Source organism: Dipodomys merriami, unplaced genomic scaffold (genome assembly GCF_024711535.1).
Source record: "Dipodomys merriami isolate MVZ:Mamm:240054 unplaced genomic scaffold, mDipMer1.0.p SCAF_292, whole genome shotgun sequence".
Lineage (NCBI taxonomy): Eukaryota > Metazoa > Chordata > Mammalia > Rodentia > Heteromyidae > Dipodomys > Dipodomys merriami.
In genome coordinates this window covers 1,094,689-1,110,161 of record NW_027204404.1, presented here as the reverse complement: position 1 = coordinate 1,110,161, position 15,473 = coordinate 1,094,689, and the positions used below count along the sequence as shown (strand labels likewise).

The following is a 15,473-nucleotide window of genomic DNA, read 5'->3' as shown; positions in this document are numbered from 1 at the left end:
AGGCACAAGTGCCTTTCCTTTTCAAAAATAAGGAATTTCATAAAAGTATTTTTAATGGCAGGGCTTTTTCATCTGAAAAACAAAAACAACACAATATCATAATATGTTGAAAAGGATCACCAACTACGTTAAGTGTGATATAGCATTGGAGACATTAAGAAATGAATTGATTCAGGTAAAATAATTCTTTTGGAAAACTATGTTTATTAAGTTTATTCATTGTAAATTTTATTTTTCTTTACATGTCACTAAATATACATATGTATATATGTATGTAAACATGTATGTGTATATGTACACACATATATACATATGTATGTTTATATATATGTGTGTATGTGTATATATCAGCAGGATCTGTCCAGTGAACTGCATGGTTATGCAATTTCCTCATGGCAAGTTCATCAGAAGTATGGACTTTTACAAACCTCCACACAGCTGCAACACTACTGCACATGCAAACTTAAGTGCTCACCATTGTAACCCAGACCTCTGTTTTATTAAAGCTTTTTATATAGAGTGTTATAGTTTCATTTAGGCCTGACACAAAATGTGCCTGTCCCTAGAGATCAATGATGGCATTTATTACTACAATATTGTAGTGTAAATCTTTACATTGAACACATATTCATTATGAGTTGTTCTATCTTTCCTTTTCTTACTTAAATTTTAGGAAGTTGATTTGCATTTTGATGTTGTATTTTCCAGACAAGTACTCCATCACTTGAGTCACTCTACCAATGCTTTTTGTTTGAGTTACTTTACTCATAGGTTAACAATTTTTTCACCCTGCCCAGTAGAGGTTATACTCCTAATTACCTATGTCTGCCATGTAGCCCTAATCATGATTGCATTAAAATATCCCTAGCTAGTAGAGTGATATGGGCAACACTTTACTTCCTAGACTGATCCTGAACTGAGATGCCTGGTTTATCCCTGTTTACTTATTGTTGTGAGCTCCAGTTCTGCCTACTTCTAGAATGTATGACAGAAATAAATGATTTAGGGAGATTTGATTTAATCACTGGTATAAATGCTAATATAGGTGATTTGACATTAAATATAGGATACATTTTAACGTATAATTACCCTAGTCATATATTTTGATCAGTAATTTTGTTTCACATTAAAAACACCTCTTGACCATAATTAAGGACTAACTTTTGCTGTTTGTTAACTTGTATTTCATTTGGGAAAATAAACCATGTCTTGCATTTGGGATAAAGTACTTTGAATGGTCTGGTGTGCTGGCTCACATCTATAGTCACTGTCAGCAATCAGAAGTAAATAGATCACAACTTCACCATATCCTAACCAAAAATTTAGGAAGTCTCAATCTCAACAAAAAAAGTGATCATGGTGAAACATACAATGAATCTCAGCAACACAAGAGGCTAAGTCTCTGCCCAGAAAGAGTGAAAAAGAAACAAAGAGAGAAAGAAAGAAAGAAAAGAAAGAAAGAAAGAAAGAAAGAAAAAGAAAGAAAGAAAGGAAAAATAAAATTATTGAGATTGAATGGTTTGGATTCAGGAGTCACGTGGCAGAAGTAGTATCTGTATTTGGTAATAGGTCTGCCTACAGACGTTGAGGCCCTACCTACATCTTGGCTAAGTTTTCACAATTTATCGGTGTATCCTAGGTATCTGGCCCACCTGGAGGCAGCCATATTCCTCTCCTGCTAGGTAACAAACTGGGCTACCTCTTGTCACACCTCCCATCTGACCAGAGGAGGGTTGCACGCCCTGAGGTCACATCCAGATCCAGTGTAGCCACAGTTTACCCCCACCTGGCCACAACTCATCTGGTCCCCAGCCTAGATAATTCCTGGCATGAGGTTGGGTCGTCCTTTTTCTGGCTATGTCTCTCCACCATGCATGGGATGGGCAGCAGTTTGGTAAATAAAATACATTACCTGACTGAATACAGTGTGGTATTCTCTTCATCAGCTATCTAGTTAATATACCTGACACTTTGGAGTTTCTAGTTATAAATCTGTGGATATTAATCCTGTGGATAATTTTGTGACACATGTGACTTTAGTATCTACAAAGAATATGTGCTCACTCATTATTTAACAGTATACTTCTACCTGGAATTCTGTAGTTAACCTTAATCTTTAATTAACCTTAAAGTCTATTTTGTTTGCTTTGTTTTGTTTTTTGCTTAAAGTCATAGAAGAGTTGGTGGGACAATCTGAAAGCATCTCTGGCTTCATATTTTCGCATCACGCTGGGCCATACAACGTGTCTGCCACCAAGTCAGATGATGGGGCTCTCAAATTCTGGAAAGCAGATGAACCTTATAATGTACCATGCCTTTTTGATTTCTCAGATTATTTTAAAAATATAATTGTTACTAAGCTGTGTACAGCGTGGTGAACATTTCACAATTCATGTAATGTGTACATTTGTCTTGTAGACAATGCCAACCTTTCCTGAGCTTTCTCCCAGTTTCTGTTTTTTGTTGTTGTTGATGATTGTTTTTGTTTATGTGCCTGAACTTCAAGCTTGAACTCAGGGCTTGGGTGCTGCCCCTGAGTTTTTGTAATCCAGGCTACTCTACCTCTTGACCCCCAGATCTCTTGATGGCTTTTTGTTGTTAATTGGAGAGAAGAGTCTCACAAACTTTCTCATTCCAGCTGGCTTTGAACTGTGATCATCAAACTCCTAATTAGCTAGGATTATAGGTCTGAGCCCCCAGTGTCCAGCTACTAAAGTGTTGGTTTCATGCTTCCTGTTGTGTCACAATTTTCCTCAACTCTTGGCACCAATACTACACATTGCCTGGCTCAAATCTGAATCACTGGAACATGTATGTATATTGAGGAAGGCAAGAATAGGAAATTATAGGCAATAGGGACATATAAGATAAACAAAATCATTTTGTTAATTATGCATGGCCTGTGAATGATGTTATACATATCCAAGTGGGCGTTGGCAGAGATGGGGTTTCTCATCCTGTTCTTAAAACAAAACAAAAATCAACCAAAAAATAATACATATGAGTCCAGCAATTTCCTCTAATTAGAGACCTATCTGCCCTAGTTTATGAAAAAGTGTCCTTTATTGAAGTGCTCCTACTTTTTCTAACTCAAAATATAATATAGTTGTCTGTAGAATTGTATACCACAGATGTCATTTTATTAATTCACAATGAATTCAGATATTTAAATGTTTATTTAATTTTATTGGTTGTGGAGCTTGAACTTAAGGCCTGGGCACTCTTGATGAGACTCTGTGCTCAAGTTAGTTAGCACTCTACCACTTGACTCACAGAGCCACTTCTGGTTTTTGAGTTGTTAATTGGAGATAAGAGTCTTATGGGGATTTTTCTTACTGGGCTGGCTTTGAACAGTGATCTTCATATGTCAGCCTCATCTGTAGCTGGGATAACAGGCAAGAGCCACTGGCACTTGGCTTCAAATTGTCATTTTTTTTTAAATCATGAATTGCTTAATGCTTCTGGATCACATATATAATCCTACCTATACTTAGGATTATTGGTATGAGAAACAACATTACTTGTGTGTTGTTTATGATGGTTTGTATTGGCATGATTTACTATTGTTTATTTCTGATTCTACAAGGCTATTATGTTTATTTTCCCCTAATGGGGTTGATAGGTGGTCTGTAGTGTTGAACCTTCTTTGGTTGACATGAAGCCATGTGGAAATTCTTTCCTAGCATGACATGAAATTGAAATCCTCCTGCTCTCATCCTCCCCATGATCCTTGGATGATAGATGTATTCAATCCACATAGTCAGATTGGGGACCATTGCAGGTAAAACTACACTGATCTTGAACTGATGTCCCAAATAACTAGCTTTACAGGCATATGCCTTCAAAAATCTTGTTGTATTTTTTCACTTTGAAGTAGTGTTTGTACAAACTTAGGGAGTGCAAAGATAACATAATACTTGTTTAGTATATTGAATAATCCGACCAATATAATTATCAGGATTATCTCCTAAAACAGTGAATGCTAATGTACATTGGTAACCTCCTGACTCTGGTAGTTATTTTGGAATATACCATAAACATGAATACATTGATAATATGTACTAGAGGATTGGACGTTGATAGAGATAGGGACAAGTTTGACTATGTGTAGTAAATATATATTTATGTATTGCTGCTCTGAAGATTATTATCATATATTCATCATGACAATGATTTTCCTGTAATGTAGAATTTTCGATTTCATAATCTGCCATTTTTATCTTCTTTACATTCTCCTTATAAATATGAATATTTTTCCTGTTCCTTTTAATTTTATGAAATTAGTAAAAGATGGAATTAAAAAATTCATGGTCTACTAAAATTATCTCATTTTGTTTGATTTTTGTGATGCTAAATCATTAAGACCACAGTTTCCTGAAAGTTATGCTAGCAGACTATATCACTAAATTTTATTGTAATTATATCTTATTATTATATTTTGTATAGGATTTTACTGTTGCTGTTTTTTGATATACATTGTTGTGAAGATGGACTGAAACTAGATCCAGTAACAATGCTTTATCACCCCACTGTCTCCAGTAAAAATGATTTATCACCATGTTCTGGAAGCTCATAATTATAACTCTAGCTAATCAGGAGGCTGAGACCTGAGATTTAATTCAGACAGCTTGCACAGGAAATATTATGAGTCTCTCATCTCCAGTTCACTACAAAACGCTTGCAGTGGAACTGTGGCACAATTGGTAGAGCACTAGATTCAAGGGCAATATGCTCGGGATTGTCATATAGCCATGAGTTCAAGCCCTAAAACACACATATACACAGACACACATTCACAAAAATACACACACTCTCACACTCATTATACATGCACAAAATCGCAGGCAATGTTGTATCTTAAATTCTTATCCAGAGATTGGAAACAGCTCACTGATTTTTGAAGAGTTTTCCTTGATTATTTTGAAAAGGGAGGATAGTTCATGGGACATAGTCAACAAGACTTTAGTGAGGAATATTTCATAAATGCGTAGCTTATAAAAAGAACAGGAGCACAGTTTTTATCTTTAAATATTACATTCCTTCAACTATAGTATTTTTAAATAATAATCAATGAATTATGAGAAAACAATGAAGGACCTCTTCTCCTCTCCCCCTCTCCTCCATCATAAAAATATTACAAAAGTATCAAAAATAGTCTTTTATCTTACAAGAATGTACACCTCTAAAAATGTCTGACTGTATGTGTAATGTTTGTTTTTCAATACTTGTTTGATTTTCCCACCACTAAGTACTTGCCTTTTTTCCAGATGACAGCACACAGGGGCTTCAGGAGCACAGAAGATTAGGATTAAAAATCCTAACAATGTCCTAGGAAGTAGAGGTCAAAAATACATGCAAGAAGCCCATGGCAGGCTGAGAGGATCCTGAGAGCAAAATGATTTGTGCAGGATGAGAGAAATAGTGACAAATAAGGCATGGATCAGACCTAGGAAAGTCTCCTTGAGCTGAAATCATGCTAGTACCTAGGCCTAGCTGAAGTTGTTGGGATTTGACAATGTCCACATATGTATATAGTGATGTGGGAAGGGAGATTTCAGTCTCCAGTTTATCTTTGGGGTGGTCTTATGTAAGCAAGCAGCTTAGATCATTGGCTAGATGACTCCAGCTCCCTCACAATGGAACATAATATAGAACCCTGAGAGCCAGGTAACTGTTAACTGACTGTCAGTTCAAGCCAGTCACTTGGCCTGTGGCTCAGAAACATGAAAGGTGTTCCTGTGTTGTTTTCAAATTGGAAGAAACTCGGGTCTCAGGCATGAGAGGTGTGAGTGCCTCACTTGAAGCTGCAGACATTGGATCAGTGCCAAACCATGAATCCAGTGTCTCAGCCCTTGTTATAAGAACAAACCAAAGGAAGCACAAAGCAACTCAGATAAGGTATAACCATGATAGGATACTTATTTAATCTCATCCTAGCCCATACTAGAACATTCTTCTTGTGTGCTTTTATATGTGTATACTGAGAAAATATTTACTGTGTCGTTTTCAATCCACTCTATTACAATTACTCAATTTGAAGTGTTCTTCCATTTCCATTTTTGAAAGAGCCATTCTTTTTACCACATTAATGTGAGAATGAGTCAGCCGAGACCCTGAATATTCCTTATAATATATGGAGTCTGACTCAGGCTTGTTGGAAATGCTGGTGATGGACCTGGTCCCTGCCTAAAAGAAAGGTGATCTCTTCTATATTGGAAACTTCCTCCACCACTATAGACAGTGGGGAAAAATTAAGCAGGTGCTGGATTTTTTTTTGTGTAAAAAGTGAGTGTTCTTCCTTTAAACCCAGGGCTGATGAGATCCCCTGGCAGAGTATTGGAATACTTGGCACCTCTCTGAGACTGTTTCCCTTGGGCTTTATCATAGAAGCTTGGCTTGAGACAAAGAAGTGCACTCCCTGGCTAATTTCTTAGGACCCGACAGCCAGAATATTTCAATTTCCTCAGAATCTAGTGGAGCCTTAGCAGTTTGCTAAGGCTAGGATTAAAGGCATGAGCCAGTGGCACCCAACATCCACCCTCACCTAGGAAATCACTAACTTGGAGGCCTTTGAAGTAACTAGAAGAAAGGGTCAAAAGTTGAATTTGGGGCCTGAGTGCTGTCCCATGGTTGTTCAGAGGTAGCACTCTACCATTTGTGTCCCAGGTCCAGTTCTGGCTTTTGGCTGGTTAATTGAATATGTGTCTTTAGAATTTTACTGACTAGACTGGGTTCAAACTGTGATCCTCAGAGCTCACCCTCCTGATTAATAGGATTACAGGCAAGAGCAATTGTGCATTTATTTGGACAGGTGCATAAAGCCTCTTCACATGAAACTGTATAGATATAATCTTTACTTTTTTTCTGTCATGTTTACATTACCATGTGGGATTTAGCCAGTCTCATGTATGCCCTGTTAGTTCATAAAAGGAGAAGCATAGTTAACTTCCGTCTCTTGTCCCATTGGTACAGATCCTTCTACCATAACTGGAAGGAAGATGAACAAGTGAAGAAGTAAGTGGACATTGGCATGAAGAGAAGTTCTGTCCTTGAAAAATGGGTATATTTTAGTTTTCTGAATCAAAGTCAACTTTGCAGACCAGTTGTGATTTTCACCAGGAGGTTGATGCTTAGCATTTCAGTGGATAGCAGATTACACAGTAGTAGAAGTGGGAGTGGTTTTGGAATCTCATGGATGACAGGGAGGATTGTGTGTAACAAGTCAGATCCAGTGGGAAACAACTTTCTCTGCCTATCACAGGGAGAGTTTTGGAGGATTGTATTTGCGAAATTACTTCTTTTGTGAAAATATCATACAGAGGAATTAAAATTACATGACCAAGGTAATGAGTACATTTCTTATCAAGCATTGTTGCCTCCTCCTTTGTTTCCACTTACCATCTCCCTCACATCACTGTATGTAATATATCCAAGGACTGTAAAACATATAAAGTTAGATTTGTGCTCCATTGTCCAAATTTCATGATTCATAAAAGAGTGTATTCACAGTACTTTATTTATACTGAACTTTTTTCCCATTCTTTATTATTGAGCACAACATTAATGTTGGTAACTCTTGCCTTTTCATTGGAAAATTCTCTTAAAAAATTTCTAAACTTTCCTTTCTTTTATACAGCAAATAAAACTATGTATGGTATGTGAATATCACCAGTAGAGAAGTAAGTGAATGTCACCTCTACAATGCTCTGGACCTGCTTGATCATCTCACCTAGCTGCAGCTCTGTGTTCTTTAAGGAATCCTTTCAGGTCAAATGATCTTCTACATAGTGCCCAGGTTAGGGTGCTCAGTAACTTCCCTCCAGTCTCCAAGAATAGCTCATGGATGTTTATTCATTGCAGAAAATAGATTTCTCTATTCTCCAAAAAAAAAATGTGATTGGGTTAAGTCTGTACTGTCATAAAGATTTTATTTTACATTAGTCCATATTTCCTTCAGAGAATTCCCTAAATGTTTAATTAATGGGAGGAAAGGGCTGGGAAAGAGTGGGGGAACAGAACACACTCTACAAACGGAAATCTATTCATTATCTGACTCATTTAATTGTAATCACTCTGTACATGCTCTTTATAACAATAAAGTAAATTAATAAAAATGTTCAATTAGACCAATCTGGTCAGAATGTAGACATGTACACCTATTCACCTAACAAAACTAATGCTTTCCAAACATTAAGAAAACAGTATACTCACAAATAAAGTGTCCTTAAATCGTTTGCAAGGCCGCTCTAGCCCAGCCATCACCATCACACCTGGTTCTTGTCCAAGATGGGGTGCCACGGGCACTGCCTCCTGGGCTTCAATGCAGTCATTGTGAGGTTCTGTGGGTCACTGTTCCACCTCTCCAGCCCCGAAGCTGCACAGTGGAGCCAAGTCAGATCAACGTGTGGTGGTCTGCAAAGCGGCTGCATTTGAAAGTGAGGCAGGCTGCACATGAGGTCTCTGACCCCCAGGACTCATTTCAGGCTTGAGTCCTTAGGAAGCCCCACAGCGGCAGGGGCAGCCACCAGGCAGAGAACCTATAAGCTAGCAGTGTGTGCTCCTCAGGCTTGGGCGCCAGCAGCAGCAGGGACCAGGACGGCAAGTTTTCAGGGAGCCAGGAGCCTTGGGCAATTGCACCATGCCTGCCCCTGCTGCCCCCTAATGAGCACTGGCCCATGAGCCCTGCCCAGCAGCTCTGAGAACCAGATGCTGCTAATCAGCAGCCTGAGTCCCACGCTGTCAGCTGAGCACCCAAGGACCATCTTCTCCACCAGGTAAAGGTTCTCAGCGAGACAGCCAATGCCTGGGCATATGTCTGATCTCCTCTGGGGGTCCTATGTGAATTTCAGGCAGCCATAGGTTGAGCCAGAGGCCTGGAAGCAAGTCCTGGCCAGCCAGCAGCTGCCCTACAACCCCAGGTTCTAGGCAGAGCCAATGCACCTAAGCTGTGGAGGCAATGGCGGCAATGGCAGCCATGGAACTGCAGCAGAAGCACCATTGCCTCCAGGCTACCCACAGCTGCCTCCAGGCATGCCCACATCATCAACCCCCTGGGCTGCCCGCGCCTGGCATTCAGTGCTCACTTTCTTCTGTATCCACCCTCCCCCTGCCCAATTCCTGGGGGCGCCTCTGCCTCCTCTACCACCTTTGCCCCTCATATAGGCCCCTCATAGAGTTCATAGTTGTCAAGGGCGCTTTTGCAGAACAGCCTCTGGGAAAGAGTCAAGGGTCAGGGTGATAGAGAGTCTTGAGTGTGTGGAAAAAGGTATTCCATACATATTTTGATAGAATATGGAATCAGAAGAAAGCAAAAATTATCAAATTTTAAAAAGATTAACCAGGTATCAATGGCTCAGGGCTTTTATACCAGCTCCTCAGAAGGCTGAGAGCTGAGGATCAAGATTGGAAGCCAGCTTGGGCAGGAAAGTCCCTGAAATTCTTAGGATTTTCTTTTCTTTTTTCTTTTTTTTTATTGTGAAAATACTGTACAGAGGGGTTACAATTACATGGGCAAAATAATGAGTACATTTCTTATCAAGCATTGTAGGCTTCTCCTTTGTTTCCCCTTCCCATCCCTTCCCAACCTCCCCCTGCCCTCCCACCCAATCCTCCCCACTTCCCCCCCCCCACCAAAGTTGTAAAGTTCATTTTGGACACAATGACGTGTACATCCCATTGTTGCAATGTGTCCACCTGTATCCTTTTTAAATGCTTTGTTTTTCCTCTTCCACTCCACAAATTATACCAACATCAAATACAGTGAAAGCAGGGGTTACACTGGGGGGAGATACATACAAAACAACAAAGAAATAATCTTATAAATTTGTTCGAAACAATTGCATGAAAGAAAAAAGAACATTTGAATACATATCTCACCTGAGATTCTTATCTCCAATTATCTACAAACAGCAGCAGCAGCAAAACCCCACAAGTGAACCTGTGGCTCAAAATGATAAATTGTTACCTTTGAGCATGAAGCAATGCCAGGGCTCCAGCAGTATCTGTAAAGCTTGAGAAGCTCTGCTCCCCCAGGATAGCTCACAGCCACAGAGCAGGCTGTGAGGAGGAATCGATCCCTGGGTACACTTGAACCACCAAAACACACCCTGCTCACTAGCACCAATCATGTACCACTTAAAACTCAACAACCCAATTGTAGCTCTTTCTCACCACACTTGGGCAGGAGGGTGGGGGAGCTATGAAGTAGCAGGATACACCATTTGGGTCGAGGGGGGGATATCTGAAAGCAGACCCCCAGATAATATGTGGATAGACTAGCACTCCCCAGAAGAAGGCCAAGGTCGAAAGATGTAGTCATTCTGTAACAAGTGTAGAAGGAAGAATCTTGGGTCTGAGGACTCCAAAGTGCCCAACTTTGGAGTTGGTGGCAGTGACTCCTCCCTGCGATGGTGACTAAGTGGTAGCATCTGGTTTGCTAGCCTACAAACAGCAGATGTGAAGGAGGGATGGAGTGAGGCTGGTGCCTGGGTGATTCCGTTTTGCTGAGTTGTTGCCGCTGCCACCATGTGGACATGCCTATGCTTGGAGTAAGGCTGTAGGGTTGGTGGGGCTGACTGGTTCTGAAGAAGCAGAAGGTGGAGCCGCTTCTGCAGGTGATGCCTCCATTACTGGTGGTCTTCCTGCCCAACTTGGGGCTGTGGGCTCTGCACTATAAGTGGTAGCCTGATGGAACCCTGAGGGGTCAGGAGCCAGACAGCTGAGTGCCTTGGTAGGGTGCAGACAGAATGCTGCTCCTAAGTCTCCCACCCCAATTTGGGTTTACTTCAAATCTGCGGCTCCTTCTCCTTCCTCCTCCTCAGGTAGGTGACCTCAGCGGCAGCACCTGAACAGTCAGTCTGTGCTTCTTCCCACTTTTCTTCCAGGTGGGGTAAATTGAAGCTGTGAGCATAGTCAGAAATAGATCCCAGGGCCCTTGGTACCCCTGCATGGGACTCTTCTTTCTACTTTCCATACTTTACAATCAGTTCTTTCTGTTGCCCTCTCCTGTCCCCTGACCTCATCCAGAGTTCTCTTTCTGGGGAATACCCTGTCTGCACATGCCTGTATCCCGAGGATGTCGTGCCAATTGTAGAACTGGTACGCTCATCATCCCTGCTCCCCTCGCTCACCTTCACCTGATTATCCGTGTGTCTCTATTCAGGTCAGTCCCTTTGCCATTTAACCATTTGCAAGGAGACCACGGTCTTGCCTGCTCTTTCTCCCTATTCACTGTTTTTAGGTACTGTTGATTCCCTGAGGAGTGAGTTCAAAGATGCTCTTGGAACTGTAGGTCCCTTGGACATGGTGAAATGTGAATTTCTGGTTCTTGAAGATCTTGCCACCTTTGACTCTCCAATAGTAAAGATGTGTCCCGGTGGAGGGATTGCCCAAAATATCCCCTAGAGCAGTTCCCTGAGGGTGAAATGACACATGCCTTCCTTCTCTGCTATGAACTAATGGGATGTGGTATTTTTTTTGTATTCCAAACTGTGATCATACTTGTTTCTGCATCTTTGAAACTTACTCATGTACTTGCACGTGTGTATGTGCATTTGGACTAAATTAGCAATTTTTCTTCGTGTGTGTGTGTGTGTGTGTGTGTGTGTGTGTGTGTGTGTGTGTGTGTGTGTGTGTGTGTGTGTGTGTTCAGAGCTTGGGTCTTAATCTCAGGGTCTGTGTTCTGTCATTTAGTTTTTTTTCACTCATGGCCAGTGTTGGCTGGCACTTGTAATACTAGCTACTCAGGAGGCTAAGAGATGGGGATTGTGGTTCAAAGCCAGCCTGAGCAGGTAAATAGGTGAGAATTTTAACCAATTAACCACCAAAAATATCAGAAATGGAGCTGTGGCTCAAGTGGTAAAGCACTAGCATTGAGTAAAAAAGCAAAGGGACAGAGATCAGCCCCTGAGTTCAAGTCCCACTCTGCACTACCAGGTTAAAATTTAAAAAGAAAATTGATAATGCAACTTATCATCCATGGGGCTAAAACACTTGTGAGTAGTTGCTGATATGCATGACTGCCTTCTTATACCATGGGACACATACAACATGATAGACATACATTTCTGTTCATTTCAAGTTTAGTTACAATCAATGATTACAACATATCTAAATACTGCATCAGTGTGAAGTCCAAGTTCATTCCCTTTGCCAGTGATTTAGAAGTGTGTCAGAGCTGACTGTCCCTCACAGGAAGAAAAGAAGCTGCGACTGACTCACCTTAAACTCATGTGAGTAGGAATAAGGCTGGGCTGTTTGTCAATGCAGCATTACTTTATGGTTTTGACTCATCCTAGTTCCTTGAAGGAAGAACCCCATTTCGTTGCATGTTAGGGGTCTCAGAGAAGGTCACCATGAAATAGGAACTGAAGAATATCACCAGCTCCCTGCATTAAAACCTTATTATAGTTAAAACCAGTGGTTCACATGTGTAATCCTAGCTACTCAAGATGCTAGTATCCTGATGGTTATGGTTCGATGCCAGCACTGGGTAGGAAATCCATGACACTTTTATCTCCTATTAAACATCATAAAAGCTGGAAATGGACCAGTGTCCCAAGTGGTAGAGTGTTGGCCTTGAACAACAAAGCTCAGGGAAAGCCCTTGGAATCACACACACACACACACACACACACACACACACACACACACACACACACACACACACACAAACACACACACACATACACTCAAACACACACACACACATACACCGCTTTTTGTTAGCTCAACTAATGCTCCCAACAACTATATAAGTCTAGTATTCTTACTTCCATATTTACAGAGGAGGAAAATTCCTGGTGAGTTAGTGGCCTCAAATCCGAAATCCATAGCCCTGTCCTAGTATCTTTCCTTGGAACAAACCTGTGACCCAAGAGGCTAAACAGGCTACAGGCATTATGTGCTGTGCTATGCTGTGTGTGTGTGTGTGTGTGTGTGTGTGTGTGTGTGTGTGTGTGTGTGTGTGTGTGTGTGTGTGTGTGTGTGTGTGTGTACATCAATTCTAGGGTTTGAACTTCAAATCTGGGTACTGTCCCTTAGATCTTATTCTCAAGTTTGGCAAACTATACCACTTGAGCCACAGCTCCATTTCTTGGTCATTAGTTCTTCATTGGAGATAATAGTCTCACAGAATTTTCTGCCCAGGCTGGCTTTGAATCATGGTCCTTAGATATTAGCCTTCTCAGTAACTAGGAGTCCAGATGTGAACCATTGGCCTCAGGCATAGATTCTTCACCCTTATGAGTAAACCTGTCTTACCTAGTTTCTTTAGTATGAATTGGTTTTAATAATGTTTGTTCCTAGGCAATTGAGACATGTATGTCCTTATTACATTGAGTGGCTGGTGTTTCAGTACAGTACTAATTGCTCTGCCTGAGGTGAAAGTTCCTGAGAAGGAAAACTAAGCCAGGTATTGGTGACTCACACCTTTAATACTAGTTGTTGAAGAGGCTGAGATCTGAAGATTGCAGTTCAAATCAGCCTGGGAAGGAAAGACTGTAAGACTCTGGAAGTGGGGCTGTGGCCCACGTGGTAGAATTTAGCCTTGAATGAAGAGCTCAGAAACAGTGTGCAGACCCTCAATTCAGGCCCTCAGACAAGCACAAAATGAAAGAGAAAGAAAGAAAAAAGAAAGGTAGTGGGGGCAGGAGGAGAAGGAAGGAGGGAGAGAAGAATTATGGCATTAGTGGCTCAGATATGTAATCCTGGCATGAAAACCAGTAGTGGAACTGTGTTCCAAAGTGGTAGAGAGCTAGCTTTGAGCAAAAAAGCTCAGCGACAGGCCCTGTGTTCAAATCCAAAGACGGAAAAAATAGAGAGAGGATAGGAGAAAGGAAGGGAAGAAGGGAGGGAAGGAACGAACTAGTTCAAGAGTTGAGTGAAATAGAAATTGCTAGGTATTTGGGAACTTACACAGAACCAGGAGGCACATTTTTTATTGTGAAAATAATGTACAGAGGGGTTACAATTACATGAGCAAGATAATGAGTACATTTCTTGTCAAGCATTGTAGCCTACTCCTTAGTTTCCCCTTCCCATCCTAATCTCCCCCCCCCCCCGCCCCCGCACCAAAGTTGTAAACTTCGTTTTCCACATAACAACTTGTACATCTCATTGTTTCAATGGGTCCACCTGTATACCTATTTAAACGATTTGTTTTTCCATTCCCTTCCACAAATTATACCGACATCAAATACAGTGAAAGCAGGGGTCATACTGTGGGGGAGGGACATAGAAAGTAACAAAGAAATAATCTTATAAATGTGTTCGAAACAATCGCATGAAAGAAAAAAAAAACATTTGAATACATATCTTAGGGTTTATTTCCCTAACATCACCTTACCTGACCTTTTCTGTTGACTCAGACATATACTAGACATTGCAAATAAGGGAAATCATGGGACCTATGTTTCTTTGGGCCTGGCTTACTTCAGTTAATATAATATTTTCCAAGTCTTTCCATTTCCTAACAAATGGGACAATGTCATTCTTTCTGATGGAGGCATAGAATTGCATTGTGTATATTTACCACATTTTCTTGATCCATTCATCTACTGAGGGGCATCTGGGTTGATTCCATATCTTAGCTATAATAAATAATGCTGCAATAAACATAGTTGTGCTGGTAGCTTTAGTGTGGTCTTGTTTGTAAACATTTTGGTAAATGCCCAAAAGTGGTATTGCTGGGTCATAGGAGAGCTCTATGTGGAGTCTTTTGAGGAACCCTCATACTGCTTTCCAAAGAGGTTGAACAAGTTTACACTCCCACCAACAATGCAGTAAGGTTCCCTTCTGCCCACAGTCCCTCCAGCATCTGTTGTTATTAGAGTTCTTGATTTTAGCCATTCTAACTGGAGTGATGTGGTATCTCAATGTTGTTTTGATTTGCATTTCTTTTATGGCTAGGGAGGTTGAGCATTTCTTCATGTGTCTATTGGCCATCCATCTTTCCTCTTCAGAAAAGTTTCTCTTTAAGTCTTTAGCCCACTTATTTATTGGGCAGTTGTTTGAGGATTTGTTTTTGAGGGATTTAATGTTTTGAGTTCCAAGTATGTTTTAGATATGATACCCTTGTCCATTGTAAGGCTAGTGAAGATCTTTTCCCAATCTGTGGGCTTTCTATTGATCTTGCTAGCTATGTCCTTTGCCATGCAGAAGCTCTGCAATTTCATACAATCCCGTTTGTCCAACCTTTCTTTGATTTGTTGAGGAAGCACAGTTTTTTAAGCACACATCTATGGCTAGTGCTGAATGTCATATTCCCCCTACAGAGCCCATGTTTTGCTTTAGTTCAGGCCTATTGAATCCTGCCTGGGCCTTGGGAAGGAAAAGCTAGCCTTTTCTTCACTTGAAAAATCTAGGAAACTGAGGACATCAAGGACCTCTCATGGCAAGAAGAGGAAGAGATGGGTATCCATTCCCTGGAATCTTATCCTTTCTGTGACATGCCCACTCTGATCCTTCTCCTATCC

At 40.8% G+C, this 15,473-nt stretch overlaps 1 long non-coding RNA gene across 1 annotated transcript; it reads left to right on the top strand.

Moving 5' to 3' along the window:
* The first annotated feature begins 5,700 nt into the window (after positions 1 to 5,700).
* Positions 5,701 to 8,048, top strand: LOC138839092 (uncharacterized). The gene is made up of 3 exons (XR_011375838.1): positions 5,701 to 5,898; positions 6,973 to 7,014; positions 7,637 to 8,048. It is a non-coding gene; the product is annotated as an uncharacterized lncRNA (long non-coding RNA).
* The last annotated feature ends 7,425 nt before the right edge of the window (positions 8,049 to 15,473 follow it).